Source organism: Python bivittatus, unplaced genomic scaffold, assembly GCF_059951505.1.
Source record: "Python bivittatus isolate LINGU-HERP-01145 unplaced genomic scaffold, Pbiv_v1 ctg000480_np1212, whole genome shotgun sequence".
In the NCBI taxonomy this organism is placed as follows: domain Eukaryota; kingdom Metazoa; phylum Chordata; class Lepidosauria; order Squamata; family Pythonidae; genus Python; species Python bivittatus.
In genome coordinates this window covers 80588794-80612502 of record NW_028277075.1, presented here as the reverse complement: position 1 = coordinate 80612502, position 23709 = coordinate 80588794, and positions in this window count along the sequence as shown.

Genomic DNA, 23709 nt, shown 5'->3' with positions numbered 1-23709 from the left:
TACAATTCAAGATAATTTAAAAACAAGAGATTCCATTATTTAAAACATTCTTTCCACATACATATACACATCCCCACCTGTATTTGGGGATGTATATGTGTATGTGGAAGTGGGAGTTCCAATACATACAAGAATTAATATTAGCAACTTGCCTGTATTATTAGTGCTTTTTAAATAGTAATTTTATTAATTTTATTAAAAATTACAATTGCAACAATAAAAACTAATACAAACAAAAAAGAAAAGAAGAAAGAAAAGAAGAGAAAAATAGAAAAGAAAAAAATAGGAATATAGTAAAGAAAAATAGGGAAAAAAAGAAAAGAAATATATAAAGAAATGACTTCCCCCTTCATCACAATAAGTATAAACAATTTTAGTAACTTATCTTCTCTTAAAATATAACAAATGATCCCTTCTTCCCATATCCCATCTCTTATCTATAAACAAATCCTTAAAGCCCTGTCATTTCAGTCCTGATGCCAGCAAAGGTCCAGGTAGGGTTACCAGAAACAACTGCCTTTAACAATACATTGAACAACATATCTATTTTAACCTTGATCAAATAAACCAACACTATATGCTTTCCTTTTACTTCTGCTGTATCCAATGTAAAACAGCCAGATTGGGAAATAGCTTTGTCCCCCAGGCTATTAGATGTTTGAATGTTTAATATCAAATGTGTATAGAATGTATGTTTTATAGTAACTATGGTATCTCAATTGTATTTTAGTGTTTGATTGTAATTGTGAGCCAACTGCAATGGAATTTCATTTTATTATGCACTTGGTGTATAGTGTATAGTGGAATGACAATAAAGCTATTCTATTCTATTCTATTCTATTCTATTCTATTCTATTCTATTCTATTCTATTCTATTCTATTCTATTCTATTCTATTCTATTCTATTCTATTCTATTCTATTCTATTCTTTAGTCCATTCAAATAATGTTGTAGAATTTGATTTCTTTTCATTTCTTCTTTGTCCCTTCTCATGAGATTCTTCAAGGCTTTAACAAGTCTTCTAACAGCTGAAAAGTAGTTAACAAGCAATTTCTGAAAGTGATTAGAAAAGGAAGTATGCAAACTTAGTGTCCTTTCAAAGGCACTGACTGTGGTTCGAGCAAGATGGTTATTCCCTGGTCTCCTTATCACCTTCTGGAGACTGCTGTCTTTCAGTCTTCTCATGAGAAGCAACTGTCTGGAGCACTTGTGGGTGATCTCAAGTTGATAAATAAATAAATAAAAGCAGACCTAATGGGGTGAAGGGTATATTTTGCTTTTAAATTGGAAATTGGACATGCTTAGGATTGCACTGTTGATCAAAAATGGAAATACTTCTGTTTTTCTCTGGAATATTTACTTCTAGAAAAGTACAGACCAGCCCTGAGAAGGTCAGTCAAGTGCATTTTTAGGAGAAAAATGGACTTTCCAGAGAAGACCAAAATATTACATTTTCAGAATGCAGATTTTTGCAAATCACTAGTTATGAGTCGATTTCAGTGAGATTTACTCTCACATAAATGTGCAGTTGGTCAGCAGACATGGGAATTCACAGGAAGGCAGGGGGCATATAGTGAAAAGTGAATGACTACATCATTGCAAATGCCATGACTTATGTACTCGCATCAGATATAAGGATCAAAAGCATAAGGGCAGTATTTGGATGAAGATGTGAGTGATGTGTGTCATTTTGACACCCTTGTGTTTTGTTGTGGACTCTGCTGTCTGGATCTAGTGTCACTCATAACACAAAGCCATGATTTGTTTTGATCATAGCTTGTTCAGTATGCATACTACCTGGATTTTCAAACTGCACTCAGCTAAAGCCAAACCAACCACATTATATGAATCCATCCAGTGAAACAAATTGGGTAGATAATTTCATGAAATATTTCCCCACTCACAGTGATCAAATTGTTGTTTCTTGCTGGGGGAGGCTGGGGGAGCCAGCACCTCCGTCCTTGACTTGCTGCTGCTTTCGAGTTGAACCTAATTTCTCAGCCTCCCAAACAGAAAAATGTATTAGTATGATAAACTCCATAGCAATATTTTGAAGATTAATCAGGTAATGAAATGGTATATCTCCCAGTGCAATATCTTTAAGTAGTAACATGAGAAATGAGTGTATTTTGTATGAAAATATAGCAGTACTTTCTCAGCCATGAGAAGGAAGTTTCATGATCTAAGATGGTGGAAGTCCATTTTCTTCAGCATTCAGATGTGCTGAACTATAGTTTCTAGAACTGGTTTGGACAGAGATGATATTTCTGTAAGCAATGCTACCTTTGTACTAATGGAATAACAAAACTTGATATAGCATTCAGTATGAACATCTAAAGATCTACCTCTGGTTTTCCACTGTCTAGAAATTTAAATTTTCTGTTTATTCTGTGAAATTCTTTTCATTTTTTGGAAAATTCCTTTTTGGAATCCCTCAGAATTCACAGAAAGATGACAAATTCTGTAATCACTGTTTTTGGTGATAACATTAAGATTAAATACAGAGGTCATGATCCAAAATCCAGAAGGTGAACTTAAGGCTCAATGAAGAGGCTTTCCCCTGGTTTCCTTAGCTACATATTCCAGCCAGCCCAACAGCATCCATGGTGTGTGTGTGTGTGTGTGTGTATGTGTGTGTGAAAACAGGCAACATGGCAGATGTAGTGTCACAATGCAAGTCCCATTCCTTACATGTATAAAGCTGCATCGACCCTTTGCCTATTTTGACCTTACTGCCCCCCCCCCATGGCCACTGCTGCGTTACTTGTTGTGATGGTAGAGAACAGAACACCCTTTATCCTAGAGCTGCAATAGGTGCAACATGGAGATCACCAGCTTCCTCCTGTGATCCTCAGAGCAAGTAAAGTCAAGCATTTGGCCTCTTTTTTGAATGTTGAATTTTGAGTGGCAAAATGGCTGCCTTAGGCTTATCAGTATAGAACCCTTCTAATATAAGACCAGGTTTTGAATGTGACCCTTTAAATGCCATGAACATTTGTCCTCAAGCAAATGGAAGTTGACTACCTTACTGTATGTAAGTATCTTACCAAATTAACTCCAGTTCATGATTTGAATTTGCTAGTTATAGCATTGGGATAGTTTTTAAAGACAGCCCAGTTCCCAAATACATTGTATGATAATCAATCCATGTACATAGGAGACCATGAATTGCAATATAATGTTTTATTAGTAATAATAAATATTAATAAGATTTACTAAGGTACAGTATAAAATGAAACAAAATGAAACATAAAAATTACACATTATTCCAGTAAAATAAGTTCAGAACCCCATGAACAAATATTAACACAACCAACACATCTACAATACATTTAAAATAACAGGAGAGGGACAGTAGTTAAGGTGCTGGACTAGAAGCTTGGACACTTGTTCTGAACTCCCTTGTTAGTGACTTTAGGTGTGTCACTCTTCCTCAACCCAAGCTAGTTTACCTGGTTGTTGTGTGGGCAAAAATAGGAGGAAGTACTGTGTATGCCACGTCAAACTCCTGAGTGATAGGTGGGTTATAAATAAAATAAATAGTAACAATAATCTTACTGATGCTCTCAGAACTTCCTATCAGATGTTTAAAAGAGGATTGTGCCACAGCTGTCATATGGATATTCAACAGAAAGTCTGGAAGACAGAATTTCCAGCCTTCAAACGTGCTCCTTCACTGAGCAATATTCCGCTCAAGAAAAGGCAAATAAATCTATTTATAAAACTTTGACATTGAGCATTCTATCACAGGAAATGTATTTCCAATATTTTCAAGATCCTCTTAACAGAAAAGTATCCAAGAATATCATTTTATGCATATATTTATTTCAGAAAGCAATCACTTTTGGAAAGGTCAAAAGCTAAATGCATGAAGTGGCTGGCACTACGGTGTTTGTTGTTCTGAGAAGGAGATTGAAGTAAACCCTAACCCTGCTAATGAGGTATACATAGTACCTTCAGTCAAAGCTCTAATACAGTTTTCTCCAAACTGTTAGCCTCCACAAGTTTTGTACTTCAATTGCCATAATGGTCCTGTTGAAGTCCAGCTGTGGAAAGGCTCTTTTTCAGTTCTTCTGTTTTAATCCTATGAAACTCAAGCCACATATAGGTAAAAGGATTGCACTTGTACTTGTAGAAGAGTTCATATATCAGCACAAACGTGCCTCTACCGAATGACCAGAACTGCTTTTGAACTCTATGTTCTAAATCCCATCATCATAAATGGACAGATTATTATTTTACACAAGGATATTGGCTTGGTTGGTGAGATTTGAGATGGGCTTTTTCAGTAATTGGAAAGGATGGTTGATCTCCCTTCTAAGGATTTTATGTGGGTAATTAAGATTCCTGTGTTCCATTGGACTTTTAGTGCTGTAGAGTTTTAATCATTTTAATTTTAATTTTAATTGGTGCTCTAAGGTTGTTATTATAGTTCATGCTGCAAATTTGTGTTAATTTTTTTCATGGTGTGAAGATTTTAAATAGATTTTTTAAAATGTCACTACCGGCAAGAAGTGGCACAAGCCATAAATGTACGCAGGACTTTGTTGTCCTTTTTTTTTTTTTTTTTAACTAGTGGGTATATTTGGAATTTTGAAAATATACTTGGGACCCTCTCACAAAATGGTGGCCATGGTGGTGGTGGCCAGTCACAAACCACTTATATAGCAGAAGACTAAGGATTGATTTGCAGCTTCCCACCATGGTCTCATTTTCTAAGAATGCCTCTGAAGTCTATGTGGGATCCAAAGACATTGCTGGATACACAGGATTTGCTGGAGGATGATACTTTGCAGCAAGCCAACTTCTAGTTCATTTTTTAAATTAAAAACTAAAGAGAACAGGAGACTGGGAGCTTTGTGGGCACCAAGATACATGTTGGCAGATGCATTATGGCCCCTGGGCAACTGTTTGGGACCATATTGCCTTTCGGAGACTTTTGCAACTAAAGACTGAGAAGTTTTACAGGCATTCCCTTTATGTAAGCAAGTGGTACTTTACAAATGACTAAGCAAAAATGATTTTCGTAAGGCTCTTAATATTAGTAAGTCCTGGCATAATTGCTTATAGTGCTCGGTTTTAATTACCCATATGCACACGTGTGCACATGCGCACACATACATGTGTATGTATATTCTTTTTTAGCTAACACACTGATGGACTGTGGGAGGAAGGGTGAGCGGGTTTGAAGAATTCTTGGCCACTTTTGATGGTGCAATATTTTCATAGCTGGGAATATATTTATTGTCCTATACCACATTGTTTTCATATAATTAATTTCTTTTTCATTCTTGATAATTTCTCATAATGAAAAGGAACATATTTGTCTTTGACTGACCTTTTTTCCCACTTTCCCTCTCCAGGTTTCAACAGCAACAAAAAATACATATTGTTCCTTAGGTTGAAAGATTGACCTTCCACAACCTTCTGAGGTAAAAGCTTTCAAGGAGCAGATAAAATATATCTTGAGTTTCTATCTTAGTCCACTTGCTTTTGCCATAATTGTGTATAGGATTAAAAAAATTGATCTCATATTGGGCAAGCCAGCTTATATGTATTTCTACTATTATGTACCCGATCTTATTTCTTATCCATGAGCAATTGGTGGTGTCTCAGAGGTGAGAGGCTGGAAAAGAGCTGGAACAGTAAATTAATTTCGCAGGTTGGCAGTTTTTCCTTCATTGGTGTGATGACTTCCTGAAGCACACAGTTTGCAGAAGTTTGTGTCAGGCTGTGATAGCAGATTCTATCAACACAGCAGGCTTGTTATTTTTACTGGTTCCTCTTCCTCCTCTTGTTATTAACAAACAGAGGAGAGAAAGGGCACACCTAGGAACTGAGGGTGTCAAGACAAACAGAAACTGAGCCAACTGAGTTTTTTGTTCAAGGTCATTCTGAATGACACCCTCTTTAAAATTCAAATTTTCAACCCAAATTACAATTGCACTTCTCATTGACAATTGGACTTAGAGGTTGAATTGCAAGAACATCATTCCAAGATGAACTACAGTGATCAGAACTCTTCTTCCTGTTTTATATACTTTCTGAACATTCTGTTTGAGTAGATTTTCATTTTCTCAATTAAGAATTTAGCTTGTGCTAATACCTGATATCATATGTTCTGTCTTAAAAACATGCTGATATTTTAAGATCTGGATTGAGCTTGATGTGGATTTGAGAGACGACTTTCTTAGTGGCTGTTTTCCAGTTATTTATCAATGGAGGACTTTTTAATCTCTTTTTTGATTACTTTTCACTAACAAAGATATTGTTTAATTCAGAAAACCATTTGAGCTCATTACCCAACTGGTTATACTGTAGTTTGTTCAACTGGCAGTTCCTTAATTGTTTGAACTCATGTTTTATATGCCTTTTTAATGATTTGATTTTATGTATGACACTGTATTTTACTCTTATTATCTGCTTTAAGCAGAAAGCAAACATGTAGTGGGAGAGGTCAGGATTAGTATGTTATCTAGTTTCAAAATTATTTTTGAGTTGCCTGCTTAATGCCGTCCCGACGCGCTGGTCATTCTGTTACGTGTGAATGACCAGGGTGAGTACAAGTTTCAAAACATTAGCACTGATTTTCAAGAGCTATGAGATGCATTCCCAGATCTGTGGATCACATGATTGGACGTGGTTGCCTGAACAGTCTGGAGGGATGCTGAAAATTTCCTGGAAAGTGGATAAGGCACCCCAAAAGGTCAACAAAGCAATAGCACAGTATGTGCTGACTAATGAGAGCCAGACCATGCAATAGCCTTGCATTGATATGAACTGCCTTCTGGGTTGTTAGAGTGCACCTTATTAATGGAGGTCAAGATGATAGGAGTACAGTATTACTATTACAGCAATAGTAAGTTTAGTAGTGAATGGGGCATGCATGGGATATTGCATTAAATCCATATTGAGAGAAGAAAGTGGGAAAGATCTTGGACCCTGAAACCAAAGGGCCAAGTTGTGAACTGCCTCATAGCCTAAATTGGGTTGAGAATTAGCCTTTTTCACCACATGATGGCAGATAAGTACATGATCTGTTCATATGGAGGCCTGTTCATTCCTGGTAGTTCCTTGGCAAATGTTTGAAAACTGAAAACTTTACAGAAAACAGTGTGGATGGCAATGCATGGAATTTGAATCCAGGGCTGATGGTACAACAACCCTCATGTTTGCTATAATCAATAAAGCTATGGCCTATATATAATTCTATTTTTCTGAAAAATGTTTTATGTCTTAATGATACCCCTTTGAACTTCTCCTAATGCTGTATTTGGAAAGCCAGTTTGGTGTAATGGTTAAGGCTAAAAACTGAGAGACCATGAGTTTGAGTCCTGCCTTAGTTATAAAGCTAGCTATGTGACTTTGTGTCAGTTACTCTCTCTCTGTGAGCCCTAGGAAGCAGGCAATGGCAAACCACTTCTAAAATCTTGCCAAGAAAATTGCAGGGACTTGTCCAGGCAGTTGCCAGGAGTCAACACTGATTTGAAGGCACCAAAAAAAAAAAAAAAATCCTCTCTCGCCCCTATGGGAGGTATGTGTCTTCCTCAATCTCGGGTCCTCTATCAGAGGCCTGAGAGTTTGAGGGTTCTGCACAGTATCTTGGGTGTTTCTAGCACTGCACTCACAAGATCATGGATAAACTAGCTACAGTCAACCCTCAAGACCAAGGCTCAGTGGAGAAGTACCATCAGATAGTATGCTAGAAGATGCCAATAAAGCCCTCATGACAATCCCTACTACCACTGTAACTCAAACCAATGAACTGGTATACTCTACAGCCACTGCAATCCTGGAGATGCTTGGTTACATGATCAAGAAGAACAGCAGTGCATACCCACCCTGGAAAATGAGGTAGGAGGCTAAGATCAAGGCAACTGAGAGAGAAGTTAGTCAGCTGGTGGAACTACAGAAGGGTGTGGAGAGCTCTCTGTACAGAAGAGCTCAGTGCTAGGAACAGCTAAGATACTGTGCGGAACCCTCAAACTCCCAGGCCTCTCGTAGAGGACCCGAGATTGAGGAAGACACATATTACCCATAGGGGTGAGAGGGGATTTTTTTTCATAGTATATTTATATTTATCTGTATTTAGTGCTGTTGAGCAAAACACTTTTTTTAACGCTTTGATTGTTCCTTTTTATTTTAGCCTTGGATGCTTTGAGCACCACCATTTTTATAGAAAGACTTTATGAGCGTGTGCAATGGAATCCTATGTAAAGCTAATGGGGAAGATCAGGCTAGAATATTAATTTACAATTTTATTTTTGAGTTCACTTGCAGACTCAGAAGAGTCTCCAAGGCAACTAACAATTTAAAATAATTTACAAACAATTTAATGCATTGCATTCCATTTGCAATCTCACTGAAATACAAAGGCAGAATGAATAGATTGCCCTCAGTCCTAGATCTCAAATGAGCTTGTGAAAAGTTTGAAGACAAGGTAAATCCATCACACTGAGCAGTGTTAGATGAACATTGCAATAAATTCTAATCACAATATCTAACAAAGCACTACAATAACTAGGATGTCTTACATTATGAACAGTAATTAACAACCCAAGTTGAAAGCAAGTTTTTTTTGAAGAACAATTTTATATGAGGACAATAGAAATATGATTCAAGTATTGCATACCTAATAGAGTATTAAATTGTATTATTTTTCACCATGTGCATTTAACAACTTTCCTATGCAAAGTGCTTTGGAGTTTTTCTCATTTGTTCTTTTACTGTATCTAGCTACCCTGTAAGGAAGAGCAGAAGATGGAAGAAATTCCATCAGCTTCATGATCTAGCTGCCTGTTACCTGACCCTTCTTGACCAATACCAGCTTACTGGAGAAAACTAACTGACCAGAGACTGCAAATACTTCAATAAGTGCAGGAGTTTTTCCAGCTCTTTTGAAAGAGACCCTTGTTAGTTTACTCCTAAACAAGTCTTTGTACCCAGTTGAGATGTGAACAAAGTATAGTTTCAGGGTTGTGGTACTTAATTGCCATGGATAGTTGTGGTTCAGTTCCAGACATTCCTGAATATTATGGACAATCTGAATCTAATCCAGTCTAAGTTTCATATGGGTTTTCCTCCAAAAAAGGTTTGGCCATTGTGACACTAAAACTGTGCTAAGATACAAGGAGAAAGTAAAGCCCTACTAGTTTTCTTGAAACCTGAAACAATTTTAAGTAGCCTTGATCATAGTGATTTTTTTTAACCATACACACACACACACACACACACACACACACAAGAGTAATTTTTCATTGGGAAATGTTAATCACAATGGCAAAAATTTGAATATGTATGGATTTTTGTTTGATTGGAGAAGTCACTGCCTAACAAATTTTCACCAGCCCAGGGCTCTCCAGATCTCTTGAACTTTAACTTTCATGGTTCCCAGTTAGCTGAAGTCCAACACAAGTAAAGGCTGCTTTGGTTCTTAAGAAGGAGCCTATTCTTGAGTTCATGTGCTGATCTTCTGTTTGGGGGAAAAAAAAAAAAAGGAATAGCATAATATCAGATCCAATAGCATCAGGTTATTATAATGATTTTTTTTTTTTAAGAATTTATTTTTATAAGAGTTTGTCAGAGTTATCCTTGGAACTATTCCTGAATAGCTGAGATCAGTATTAGAATAATTGAAGTTGGAATCATTAAGAGTGCATCTGACATGTGCAAGGTCTTCTGAATTCATCACTTTGTCACCACACCTTTCCTTAAACCTCTGCAATTAGGTACAAAATACAAAACTGGAATGTTTAACATTATGGTTAGCTTGCGACTTAAGAGTACCTCCATTATTACATATACAGGAAATGGGGAAAGCAGATCTATTTAACTACTGTATAGGAAATACAAATATTCAAGCCCTTTATCCTTGATGATTAAATTGTACTCCCATTCTTCATTAGCAGTCTTTTCTCCTTAACCCATTCAGTTAGAATGCATGCTATTTTACTATATCCAACTTGTACTGTATGCTCATAATTTATGTGAATCAGTGTTTCATTAATTTTGAATATCAAGAAATTACATTCATGATGTGGATCTAAAGCTGGCTTGAAAACTATACCCAAGGAGAGCTTATCAATGGTTTCATGTCAAACAACAATGCATCAGGGATAGGTCTTGGGTCTGATACCCTTCAACATTTTCATTAACAACTTGGATGAAGAGATGTAGAGAATGCTTATTAGATCTGCAGAAGATACAAAAATTAGGTGGGATAAGTAATACTCTAAAAGACAGAGAAAAATTATCATGATAGCTTAGAGGGATCCTGGGATCTTCTTGGGAAAAAAAAGATGTGCACTATCATTTACTGTAGGTATGGCCACAATTGTCCCTCTATAGTCAGGGCTCCAAAGCATTTAACAAAGTACAGTAGCTCATGATAACCCTAACCCTAGCAAATTAATTAAGCATGCTGATATATCTCTTGGAGGATCCACAGCATGCTTGAAAACTGCACTCAAAGCACAGCATCAAACTGAAATATCTAGTGGGTTGGTACAGAGTTCAATCCTGGGCTGAACATTTTCATTAATAATTTGGATGAAAAAGAATGGAGCAAATACAAATGAGACAGATTACTTAATTTTCTAGAAGGAAGAAAAGATTTCCCAATAATCCTGATAGGTTAAAAAAGCAGGTTGAAAATAACAGAATGAAATTTAACAAAGACAAGTACAAAGTTAGGAAAAAGAAAACAGAAAAAATGCAGATAAAGGATGGGACAATACCTGGCTTCATAAATGTTTGTATGAAGCACTTCTTGAAATTTATTTATTTATTTATTTATTTATTTATTTATTTATTTGCAGGACTTACATAGCCATCTATCTCATATGATGACTCTAGGCAGTTCACAACAATCCATAAAAACATGGTTAAAAGCAAAAGTACCCTTCCCCCCAGGTGCCGGCCAAACATCCTTGCAGTTCAACCCCCATCCTAGCCCAATGCTTGGGGGAAGAGCCAGAAGGCCTCCAGAAGGCTAAAAGGGTAGGGATCCTTCAGGTCTCAGGTGGGAGGGTATTCCAAAGGGAAATAGTAGCTGATAACAACATGAATGAGTTACCAGTGTGATGTGGCTGCAAAAATTGGGAAATTCAAATTTAGGTTACATCAGTAGAAATATAATTTCTAAATCATGGAATATAATAGCTCATTTTTTTTTCATTGATCAGAACCCTCCTTAAGCACTCTATCATTCCCTTAAAAATGATAAAAATAAAGACAAGTGCAAAAAAACCCAGAAAAGTAGGATAATTGGAGGACTAAAACTGAAGTGAAGGAAAAATGAGAGAATTTTAGGAAACCTGAGGGAGATATGTTAGCACTCTTCAAATAGCTAAAAAAGGTGTCACACAGAAGTGGTTCAAGACATCTTCTGTGTCATCCCAGAGGGCCAGATATGAAATAATGGGTTTAAATGACAAGGCATTCTAGCTGAATGTTAGGGGAAACTACTTTATGATAAGAGTAGTTTGACAATGGAACCAATTACTGAGAGAGTTAATGAGTGCCCTTTACTGGATATGTTCAGGAGAGAGCTAGGCAACCCTATTTTTAAAAATTTGGTTTCTTGCACTAAGTAGGAGTTTGGCCTTCATGGCCTAAATAGCCCTTTCTAGTTCTATGATTTCATGATCCTTAAATATTTGAAAGGCTGACACAAAGATGATAGATTCAATTTGCTTCTTTCTTGCTTAAGAGAATAAAGACAGATTTCTGCTAAAAATCAGGAAGAATATCCTGATGAAATAAATCACTTGAGAGTGAGATAGGAAGTCTCAGAAGGCAGTGGTCTCTCTTCATCATTACAAAATTTGAGGGACAGACTGAAAACTACTGCAGCTGATGACATGGGCTCTGAATGAAATAGATTGTCTTTTTAATAATTCCCTGATACTATTTTAACTTTTTTTTTTTAATCCGTCCAGTTGTGTCTGATTCTCAGAGGGTCCCTGCAGTTTCTTGGCAAGGTTTTTCAGAAGTGGTTTGTCCTTGCTTGCTTCCTAGGGCTGAGAGAAAGTGACTGGCCCAAGGTCACCCAGTTGCTTCTTGTCTAAGGTGGGACTAGAACTCACAGTCTCCTGGTTTCTAGCCAGATGCCTTAACCACTACACCAAACTGACTCTCAGCCCTCAAACTAGATAGATTGGTGGTGGAGCTGAAGTGTCTCAGGATGTGGATGAGAAGATTGTATTAGAAAGATTGGCTTGGTTTAGTTTTGGAATAGGTCAAGCTTTTGCAAAAGCAATAAGTTTCACTCACTTGAATTGAAATAATTCTTTGTTCATTGGTTCTGTTTTAAATAGAGTGCACATTGGAAGAATGCTTTTAATTTGCAGAAGAGAGCTCTTTTGATCTGTCCTGGAGTGCGATACAATATTTGTGCATCCTGTTTCCTACACTGATGATGACCGTAAGAACCAACCTTAAACTACTGCATGCAAATATATAGCCATGCTATGACTACTGCCACCCAATTCACAAAATAGGCCAAGAAGCCAATATTCTCAATTTACTTTATATTTCTGGCAAATGGATAGTTTTATTCAAGTGCAGAGGAGCAGGATGATGGAAAGCGCTATCTCATTATGGGACAATGCTTTTTACAAAGTCATACTTTTAGTTCATTCAGTCCAATATCATCTATTTCTATTTCTGTGCCATCACTTACAACCTGACCCTTTTAATTAAAGATAAGCAGAATTAAATCTTCGGTATGTAAAAGATCTCTTCTACTTCACACGCATGTGCTTCTCTTTAAAATGGGGCTGATCAGGCTTAACAGCATGGAGCATGAATTTGGTTTTCTCCAACTGTGGCAAAGGGACCAAAAAGTAACAAATATGTGCAGAAGAACCACAGTCAACTCTCAAGCTTCATTCTCATACTTGTGCTCTGCTGAAACTTGGAATGGACTGTCATTTTTTGTATTGTTCCCCTGACCATTTTGGTTCTCTTTTGATGTGGAAAAAAATGCTTTTAAGTTTTTCCCAAGTGGGGTGGTGGGTGGGGGAACCCAGAATTCTCACAGGTTGGGAGGTAGGATTCTTGAACAATGACACAGCAGCCAAACAAGTCTATACAAATGTCCTTGCAAATGCTCGCTTGAGCTCTGCAGCCTGCTGTATTTTCAAATGGTTTGCACTTAAGTTCCATGGGAAGAATTCATAAAGACAAGAATCACTTGATACTTCTTCTCAGATTAAAGTATGTGGGCAGTCAGGGAAGCTGGAGAGTGATGGAGATAATGTGCTATAAAATAACAAAGTATCACCAGCCACTGCCTCACACCAATAAAGCTGTGGGTTACTGTAATGTGCTCTACATGGGGCTGCTGTGATGGAATGTATCTACGAGGAGGAGAGTGATGTGGGAGATCAAGGCTATCAGGAAGGAGGGGCTGCATTCTGGGAGGGGGGAGGAGACAAGAAGCAGCACAGTCCTCAGGGGGAGCGCAAGAAGAGTAAGAGATTCAGGAGAGCCACTCCCTAGAATCCCCCAGGGTAGATCCATTAGTTGCTGTAGTATAGATTTAGTTTGGCAAGATTCTGTCTATAAGGTGTAAGCAAATAAAGGAACTGTACTCGATTGGAGTGTTTCATTGTTGTTCTTGGGCTGGGCCTGACAGCTGCCCTTGAAAAGCATTCAGAAGCTGCAGCTGGTACAAAATGCAGCAACCTGGGCAGTTACGCATACTCTTTGAGCAGTGCACGTGACACCTCTGCTCCATGAACTGCATTGCCTACCAGTGGCTTCCAACTGCAATTCCAGGTGCTGCTAATGACCTATAAAGCCATCCATGCCATGGGACCAGGATGTTGGAGAACCGCCTCTCCCCAGTTACATCTCTCCGTCCCATCAATCAGTTACATCAGTCTGGCAGGAGAGGCAAGCTACGGGTCCTGTCTGCTAAGGAATATCATCTCATGGGACCCTTTTCTGCCATTGTGCCCCCCCTTCGGAACATCATTTCCCCAGACATTAGATTGTCCCTGACCCTCCCAGCCTTTAGAAGGCCCTGAATACATGGCTCTGCCCCCATGCCTGGGAGTCTGGTGGTAGTGGTGAGCCTTTTCAACCGCTACGCTGAATGGGATGTATTGCTGTATTCACCGCTGACTGTGATTATGTTTATGTTGAATTGGTTTTAATATGGTTATGTAATTTTTCTTTATTTTTCTTTATTGTTTTTGTTTTTTAATTGCTGTGATCTGCCCAGAGTCACCTGGATAAGATGAGCAGCTATTCAAATGGATGAATGAATAATGTTCCTAGAAAAATACCACCAAAGGAAAATCTAAAAGAAGTCTAAAGAGCTCTGAGAATGAAGTGGAAAAACAGAAGCCTCTCAGTTTACGGCACAGTCCATCTCAAAGGAGAAAAGGGTTTAATCCTCCTTAACTCACCTCCGTTTCCTAATGCCCCCTTTTTATCCCATTAAACTTGGCTTTTGTTCTCGAGAAAAGAAAAATCTGCAATGCCAAAGTATACCTGCATTTTGTCTAAAAGGACCAGTGCTGTCTCTGCTATTTTGATTTTTTAGCTCACTGAAGAGATAAAACATTGATGATATCTGAAGCCTTTCTGTCTTTTTTTTAAAAAAATAATGTGTGTTTAATGTAGGATAATAGTTCCAGGAGTGTGATTAACACTCTGAAAGCCTCCATCTGTTCTGTTCATACCTTTGTTCTTCTTGCTGCCACGGGTATTCGTGCCGATACTGTTCTTGCTAGATGTCCTTTAATAGCCCCTTTCTGAGACTCTGTTTTTGTACATGATGGGGTGTCGTTGGGTAATATAATCTTTTCTCATCATCATAACCGAATCTCATCATTTTTCCCTTCCCTTTGTCATGTTTTTCACCGTCAGATTCTTTTCTTCATTTTTAACCAGCTGAGATGCCTCTTAACTTCACTATCTTTTTTGTCCCACAACACAATCAGGACAGTGTAGTATAATATGAAACTTGTCTGTAGGCTATACCAACACAGTGTGCTCTGTTTAAATTGTTTGTGATTATTCCTACAGTTTTGCAAGAGCTCTTTCAGGTTTGCCCTTTTTATTTCCAGAAAGTTCATAGGGATGTGGAACAAATGCACTGAATTGGAAGAAGATAGATACGGGTTCTGGGTGGGAAATAGAAGGGAACAATATATATCACACTGGCTGGCTTCCTATATAGCACTAAGATTGCACTCTACATGGGGCTGCCCTTGAAGAGCATTTGGAAACTTCAACTGGTGCAGAATGTGGCATCATGGGTAGTCAATGGCACCGGTTACTTGGCACATGTAACACGACTACTTTGTGGGCAGCATTCCAGGTGCAATTCAAGGTGCTGGTGGTCACCTTTAAAGCCCTTCATGGCTTCATTGGGCCGGGTTACTTGAGTTACTGTCTCTCCTTGGTTTTTCTACCTGTCCTATCTGGTCCAGTAGAATGAGTATGCTCTGGGTCCCATCACCTAAAGAATGCCAGTTGCCAGAGCCCAGAAGGTGAGTCTTTTCTGCTGTAGCACCAGCCCTATGGAATATTCTCCCTCTGGAGATTAGGACGGTCCTGACCTGCTGGCCTTTTGTAGGGCGTTAAAGGTATGAGGCCTCAAGTACATGAAGGGGCCCGTCTCCTGGCTCTGTTAGCAACTGTTGATTCGATACCTTCCTTGGCTATTTGTTTTAATTTTTGTATTGTTGATTGTAATTGTTTTGAATTTTATTTTAATTTTGTTTGCCATGCAGAGTCACTTATTGAGATGGGTGGCTATGCAGATCGATTAAATGAATGAATGAATGAATGAATGAATGAATGAATGAATGAATGAATGGGCTTCTTTGACTGGGCTGCTTGGCTCTGGCCAAACTGGCAGTGGAGTTCTCCAGGTTTACGGTGCTGAGAGACTTCAACCCGCTTCGCTTGGCCTGGAGTCAGAGGCAGTCGGGAGTTTGCGGCCACTATGGACTTGATCCAAGTAGCTGAGATCTACTGAGGGGTCAGGTGTTTTTAACTTGGGGCAGTGGCAAAGTGATCTAGAGTTGGGGAAAGACCTGGCTCTTCCCCCAGCCATTGGGGTTGGGACATAAGTATGAGGTCTTTGGCATGGGTACAGTATATACATCCAGTAGTTTTGTGTTTTTATTGAGCCTTAATGCAGCTTTAGTTGGCTTTTTGTTTTAATGAAATTCTCTGTTTTTATTTTCTCACTGCCCAGAGTTTCTTGGATAGATGGGTGGCCATATAAATTGGATTAATAAGTAAGTAAATAAACAATTTTCTTCAAGCCCAACTCCATACTCCTCCAGACCATCTGCAAAAGAGAATATCCTGAACTGCCTCACAGTGTTGTCAGAAGAATTACTGTAGTGACCTGGTTTATTCATGCCACTTTTAAATATTTATGTATTTATTTATTGCACTTGTATCCCCCTGCAATCCATCTGACTCTCAGTGGCTTACATGGTAGAAAAACAATCTGAAACATCCATGGTAAATCTAAAACCATAAAATCAATCTTGAGGACACAAAAAAATTAACAAAAATCTACAAAAAGACATTCACCACCACAACAGTAATAACAAAAGCTAAAGAGTTAAATTGAGTGATATGAGAAAGCACAGAGTACTTCCCCCCCCCCCCCCGCAACAGATCAGATGGAGCTGCAGACCTCTGTGACCCCATTATGTTGAATGAGGGCTTATCCACACTGCTGGGTTGTCCTGTCACCAGAACAGGCAGACCACTGTTTTTGGAAGGACACAATGGATATCATCCTCTATTAATCCCCCATTCATATGCAAAGCAATCCCAGGGGGCTTTGCTCTGCTCTGCTTCTAAATTGCACTTTTTCCTGCTGTTCCTCTCTGTCTGGGCTAGAACACTTCAGTTGTTGCAGGCTAACCTCAGCAGTTCATTGACTACTTCACAGAGGAAGGACCAGCCTTCAGTTCAGCCCACACCTACCATTAGCTCTAGTACCTTTTAGGTCATGTCTGCCTGTTGCAATAGCACACTCTTGCCCCATAAGTTAAACATTACTGGTTCAAAATATGGCAGATGTTTTCTTTGTTTATTATTGCTCTTTCCTCCTTTTCTTTGTACTTTTTTTTTTTTTTAAATAAGTGCAGTTCCACCGTTTCACTGATTTTCTAGTCACTTGAGATAGCAGAGTTTCATCCTCAGCTTCCAAATAGCCCAAATAACTAGCCATTACCCAGGGTATTACTCTAGGTCCTGGCACTGAGTCCGTGTCTGCATTCTCATGCAGTAACAGAAGGGTGCAGCTTTCATGTTGCCTTGGACCAGGCCCACAGGCTGAATGCCAAGTATGACACATGATATCCTTCAGAAAGAAGTTCAGGAAGATCTGCCCTTAAAATAAGGAGAAGGTGAGACTAGCCAAGAATCCTAGATCCTGGCTGGCCTTCAGGAACAGGTTAGGGCTGTTGCAGGAGTGGCTGCTGCAAACCACTGCAGGGACTATCGAAGGAGAAATCCAGTTCTGGGAACTTGCACACGTGCAGCTGGACCAGCGTCCAAACATTATTTTGGTGCGCTTGGACAAGCTGAAAGAATGTGAGCCCTGTGTGACATTAGAAACTGGTCAGACCACAATCTGACAGTTTTGTTCATAAAAGGAATCATACAATTTAATTTACTATTTGGGGGGGGGGGGGGTTGTCAATATACCACAACATTTGAGACCTTCTATGCTAATCATAATATGGTGTGTCTGCTTCTTGTATAGCCAACTGTGTGAATTCAGCTGTTGCAGTTCATAGCTTAATACAGTATATGAACCCAGCTATCATCATTAACAAATTGTGATTAATAAAACTGAGGCTTAGGTTGATGTGTGAACCCTCCGTAAGGTTTTTGTAGCAGAGAAATCACTAAAATATTACAAATATGGTCCAGCCATGGGACCCCAATATGTACAGTATGCACTAAGCCATATTGTGCTCGGCTTCTGTGAACCTAGCCAGCATGGTTCAGTTGGACCTGTTAAATCAATCAGTGTGGCTTATTTAACAAACCATGGCTAAAATAAGCCCAATCTGCATGTGTGTACAGCAGTACCCTCCAAGCTTGTATCTAAAACCAAGGCGGCTTCCTTCTACACAGCTGTGGCCCTAGCATAATGTCACACCCTCTGACACATACCTACTCAGAAGTAAACTAAAGTCTGCCTCATGACTGAGTACCTGAGTAGCCTTTTCCTGCAGTTATAAGTTAATTAGATTGAGTTGATTTATCATTTGAAGGCAGCAGCCAATCCCTCTGAAATTCCTTTATCTTCCTCTTCCAACTGCAGGGCTTTTTGAATCAAGCTGGGCATTGGGAATGAGGAAAATGTAAATGATTTATTACTAGAACCTTACAAATTGTTTGCCCCAAGATTGACTCTGGACATTGTAAATGCTCAGGGAAGAAGGTGATTGTTGAAGAGGATGTGTTTACTGTCAGGAGTGATTCATTCAGTTTCATTTGACATTTTTACTTTAATTTAGGCACAGCATCTCATTTCCCAGGAAAGCACAGATCTTTTTTAATTTAGCATAGTTGCTCTTTTTCTCCATTTCATGAATGTGTTTCGATACTCTGTCCTTTAGAAGAAAAATAAAACACCCTAAATTCTTTTAGTTCAGTTTGATTACCTCAGGGAAAACACAGATTTAATAAGAATTTGCATAGATTTTGGATTTGAGGAAAGCTACTTTGTTGAAAATTGTAGCCTGCTAGGCTATTTATAAGAACATCAAAATTCCATCTCAGAGTTGTTGTTGTTGTTCAGTCATTAAGTCGTGTCCGACTCTCAACTATACTATATGTTGATAAGTAAAGACATAACATTTCACAGACTTGTGAAATCCTGGAGTTCCTGAAGATTCAGTTGATCTCTGTTGGTGAGTCATTGGAGAGAATGTGCAGATATTGCTTATTCATAACTGCATTCCATAATTTGTCTTTTCAATGTTTGTGCTATCATGATGTATGAAGTTTCAGGTCTTGCTCTACTCTACCAAGACAAAAATGTATTCTTATTTGGATGTATTGCATATCCTAAATGGCTATAAGTCTCTGAGTGACCCACCTATTTTGATCAGCAGAAGAAGCCCTCATCTGTTTTCATTTTCTAGGTCCGTTTGTCAGGAATATGAAAGATCATCTTCCATGGTGCTTCCAAACTATGGAAGCTATTTTGCTTGGCAAGGATGAGTGAGGCAGACAAAAGAGGAAGAGAAAGTTTACATTGCATGGTTAGGTCACAGAGATTCATGGAATGCTCTTGGAAGAACTATAAGTTATTACTAAAGAGAAGTCAAGATAATGAACATTTATTCATATAGCCACTAGGAACTGAACCCTACTTGATGGCACCTAATTCACTCACTCACTTCACCTTCAGGAAAAGAGTTAATTATCTTTGACTTTAGCCAAACCATTTTGGTTGTATTCAGAATTGTTTTAGCTTTATTATTGTTTAATACTGTTTTCTCTTTTGTTGTTTCTGACTGGATAGGTGGGATATAAACTGAAATAACTATTACATAAGTGTGTGTACATAATGACTTTTTCATTAATAGTTTATTACACTGGGTTTTTTGGGAGGGGGGAATATTTATAAAACAACCATCCAACTCTCTCCCCTTCCTTCACTATCCTTCAACCTCAATTAAAGCTGTGCATAGAAAAATACATACAGTATATACATTCATACAGCCACATTATTATTATTCTTAGTATGTTGGGGGTGAAAAGAGTCTAGCTGAACTGCACAGTTCTTTTTCCAATTTCCCACCTTGTACTGTTCAGATTACAATTCCCCTGTTGATTGAGAATTATGAGCATAGCTGTCTCCGGTGGGTTTAGAGCGCTGGGAGACGAGTGAATGCTACCATAGCCCAAACCACAGTTCAGCGCCTTTAAAAAGGATACTAGATTTGCCTACTTCCTTTCTTAATCTCCTTTGGAAATGGCTTGTTAACTGCTTTTTGGATATTAGGAACCTTCATAATGGCAAGTTTTACTACACTGGGTGAGTTTCCTCCAATTCTTAGCAAAAGAAGTTCTATACAAGTTCTATACAAAGGATTTGAAAAATGCTTTTTTTGGTGGTGGGGGGGGAATAAACAGCAAAAGGGTGATTAGGGCGTAGATTTTGGAAAGTTGTAGATGGACTAAGGGTCTAGATGGATTTGAAATAAGATTTTGAAACTAATTATAAGAATCCTTCCTGTGGGAAAATGCTGTTGCTTTGAATACTTAAAAAAAATATGATGGTAGTTTCTTGAAGGTTGGATACTAGAGAGAACCAGATGGAATTATATATAACAATTAAAGGAAAAGAGCACTTAAGTCTGACTTACTAATACAGAATGGAGCAAAATACTTTAACACTGGATGTATTCAAGGGTATTTGTGAACAATGGACCCAGAAGTTAATTTTAAAAATGTCTGCCATTATAGACAGACTGTGTATGGAAGATGATATGGACAAGGAACAAGCTTTACTGGATAAGACTGAGTCTGATTTGAAAGTGCATCTAAAAATGATGGGCTATGGGAATGATGTGCAAGGAGATGCTACACTGGATATACAAATGAAACCAGCTGATGTTTTACCAAACCAGAAGAATAACCTGGATAACTTTCTTATATTGGATTTGCAGAAGAGACCTGTTAAAGTTGTGAAGAATTTTGTGAGAAGGACAAAGAAAAAATGAGAAGAAATCAAGTTCCAGGACTTTATTTGAGGGGATTAAGGATCAAGATTTAACAATTTACTTTTAACAAAGGGGAGGAATATAAAACGATCAAGATTGTTAAAAGTAAAAGGAAGGAATATAAAGCTGGTTTGTTTGATTGAGGTTATAGAGTTGCTATCTCTGGTAACACTTAATGGACTTTTGCTGACCAGGACTGAATGAGGGCTTTAACGGTTAATAGAAGAGAGATGGAATATGGGAAGAAGAGATCATTTGTTGTATTTTAAGAGAAGGTGATAAGTTACTAAAATTGTTTATATTTGTTGTTATGAAGGGGGAACTAATTTCTTTATATTATTTATTTATTTATTTATGACTATATATTTTGGTTGAAACATAAAGATATTCTTTAGGCCTTACTGATTATGGCTTTAGTGGATATTTCCTTTGCTAATTTGTCTGAATTTTTTTCCAGCAGTGAAATCTTGGGACAGGGTACACAGATATAAAACTTTCAGTCACTGCAAGAATTTTTTTCCAGAACGAAGCAAAGTTCCCTTTACACATAGATGAGCAAATAGGAACCTTCCCAATGTTGCTGAATTATAGATTCTACCAGAGGTGTCGGGGGAGCGGGGGCAAAAATGATAAAAAATGTCAAGAGGTAGTTGCTGCAACTGCATGATTGTGGCCGCCTTGACTTTTTTTTTTTTTTTTACTATTTCCCCCTCAGCGGATGTCTTCTTTCTAGCATTTGCTACCATTGATCATACAATATATGGAGAGCCATAGGCCTCCCAGCTCTGTTTTAAAGACAGGAGTGATATAACTTGTATATATCATTCCTATACTTATATATTCCTATAACTTGTATATATCATTCCTATCTCCTATAGGAGATGTTAGCTATGTCTTCTTATTATGTCTTTTAGTATAAATGCAGACAACTTAATCCAGCATGATTTGGGGAGGGGGGAAATGAGGTGCAGATTTATGCATTGCAAAACAAATGTAGACTCTGCTACTATTATTTATTTTATTTTATTTTATTTACAGGGCTTACATGGCTGCCTATCTCATATGATGACTCCAGGTGGCTCACAACAATCCATAACAAACATGGTTAAAAACAAAAGTACCTTTCCCCCCAGGCGCCAGACCAATCATCCTTGCAGTTCAACCCCCAATCCTAACCCAATGCCTGGGGGAACAGCCAGGTCTTCACAGCCCTCTGGAAGGCTAAAAGGGTAGGGATCCCTCACATCTCCGGTGGGAGGCTGTTCCAAAGGACTGGCGTGGCCACCAAGAAGGCACACCTCTGAAGTCCCAAATTTATTTTATTACCAAAATAAATGTGGACTTTGCTGGTATTCCAAAAAAACATCCCATAGTTTGAAGTCTTTTGGCTTCTTGACAACCATGTTCTACTGCTGAAATGAGGATTTTCTTCAGGTGAGCAACCTAACAATTGAGACCTACTTGCTGATTGCCCCCCACCACAAGCTTTTTTCCCAGTCCTGGGAACGCACTTCTACCATGACTTCCTAAAATCAGCAGCACCAATTTAGAGGTGAAATGATCATGAAAACTTTATGAACAAATCTATAAGAGGTTTCATATAATTAGAAAAACAAAGACAACCCCCCAACTTACCCACCTCCATATTCACGGGGCATAAGAAGAATCCTGACCTCACTCATACTCATGATCTGGTTCTGCCCAAGCCTGTCATCACCTGCTCACTTCAGTCCTTAAACTCTCAAAAACAGTTGAGTGCTGTCCCCAGCCACCTTAATTAACCTTATCAGGACTATCTATCAAAAACATGTGCTGTCTTTCAAATATCATCAAAAACGTGTTTTACAAGTTACGTCTCCTTTCTGTCCCCCGTAACACTGATATAATTTCATTGAAGGGCTGGAGGCAACTTCATCGATCGGATTGCAGTCCATCCAGAGGCCATCATTGTGCAGAGTGCACATGCCGCTCTTATTCTCTCAACATATGGTTAGCTCATTTTCTTAATGGTACCTCCTGCTTTTCTTTCTCCAGTTAATTAACTGTGATCCTGGGAGATAAAAATGCAACTTGGTATGCAGGCAATCCAGCCACAATAGATAATGAAATGTTCATTGGGCATCTCGCTGTTAAACATAATGTCCATGCTGAATTTGGACCACACATCATGCTTGGATTATATCAAAATCTCATTCTTTGTGACTCATTCCTTTAACAGTCATCACTTCTATTCCCCCCAAGGTATAACTTTTCTGAGAATTAAGCTGAAATTTCAAAAGGAGTCCAAGGCCGTCTGTTTCATTGTTAGGGTTGGTTTGGTAGTGAACAATTTCTCAGAGGTGTAAGTTGTTGCACTAGGGAAGAAAGTAACCACTAGTGCCTTTAAAGTGTAGCCCCACTGTGCAATGTTCTCACAGTTCATTCCACTGTGTCTCTAAAACTATTGTATATAACAAAAATCCAATTTTATAATGAGATGGCAGACTGGAAATGACTGAGATTTTTCATAAACTATAAAAATTCTATAAAACCCTGATAGGTGTCCAAAATACAGTATATAGTACTCAGATATTAGTAATGGAGAGGATTTTCAGGAAATATAACACTGGTATATGATAGAAGTGGCACTATAATGTGGTTTATTAAATTTTGGCTTAGTGTACTGGGTGAACCCAGCCAACTGCTGAGTTAAGCAAACTGTGATTTATTTATTTATTCAATTTATATAGCCACCCATCTCCCATTCATGACTCTGGGAGGCTATTTGATTTGATCTATGATCCCAGTCCCTGTGTCTAGCTTCAGCAGGAAGTGGACCCTAATGAAGTTGATGAACAAGCCACTCCCAATTTATAAGCTTGTGTCATACCTCCTTTTTTTTAGTACTTACCCTGAGGTTTCAGAATAGAAGAAATCAATTCAGATAATGTAGTTAAAGTCAGTTAATGGAAGTCTAGTAAATAGCCATTAGTCTTTA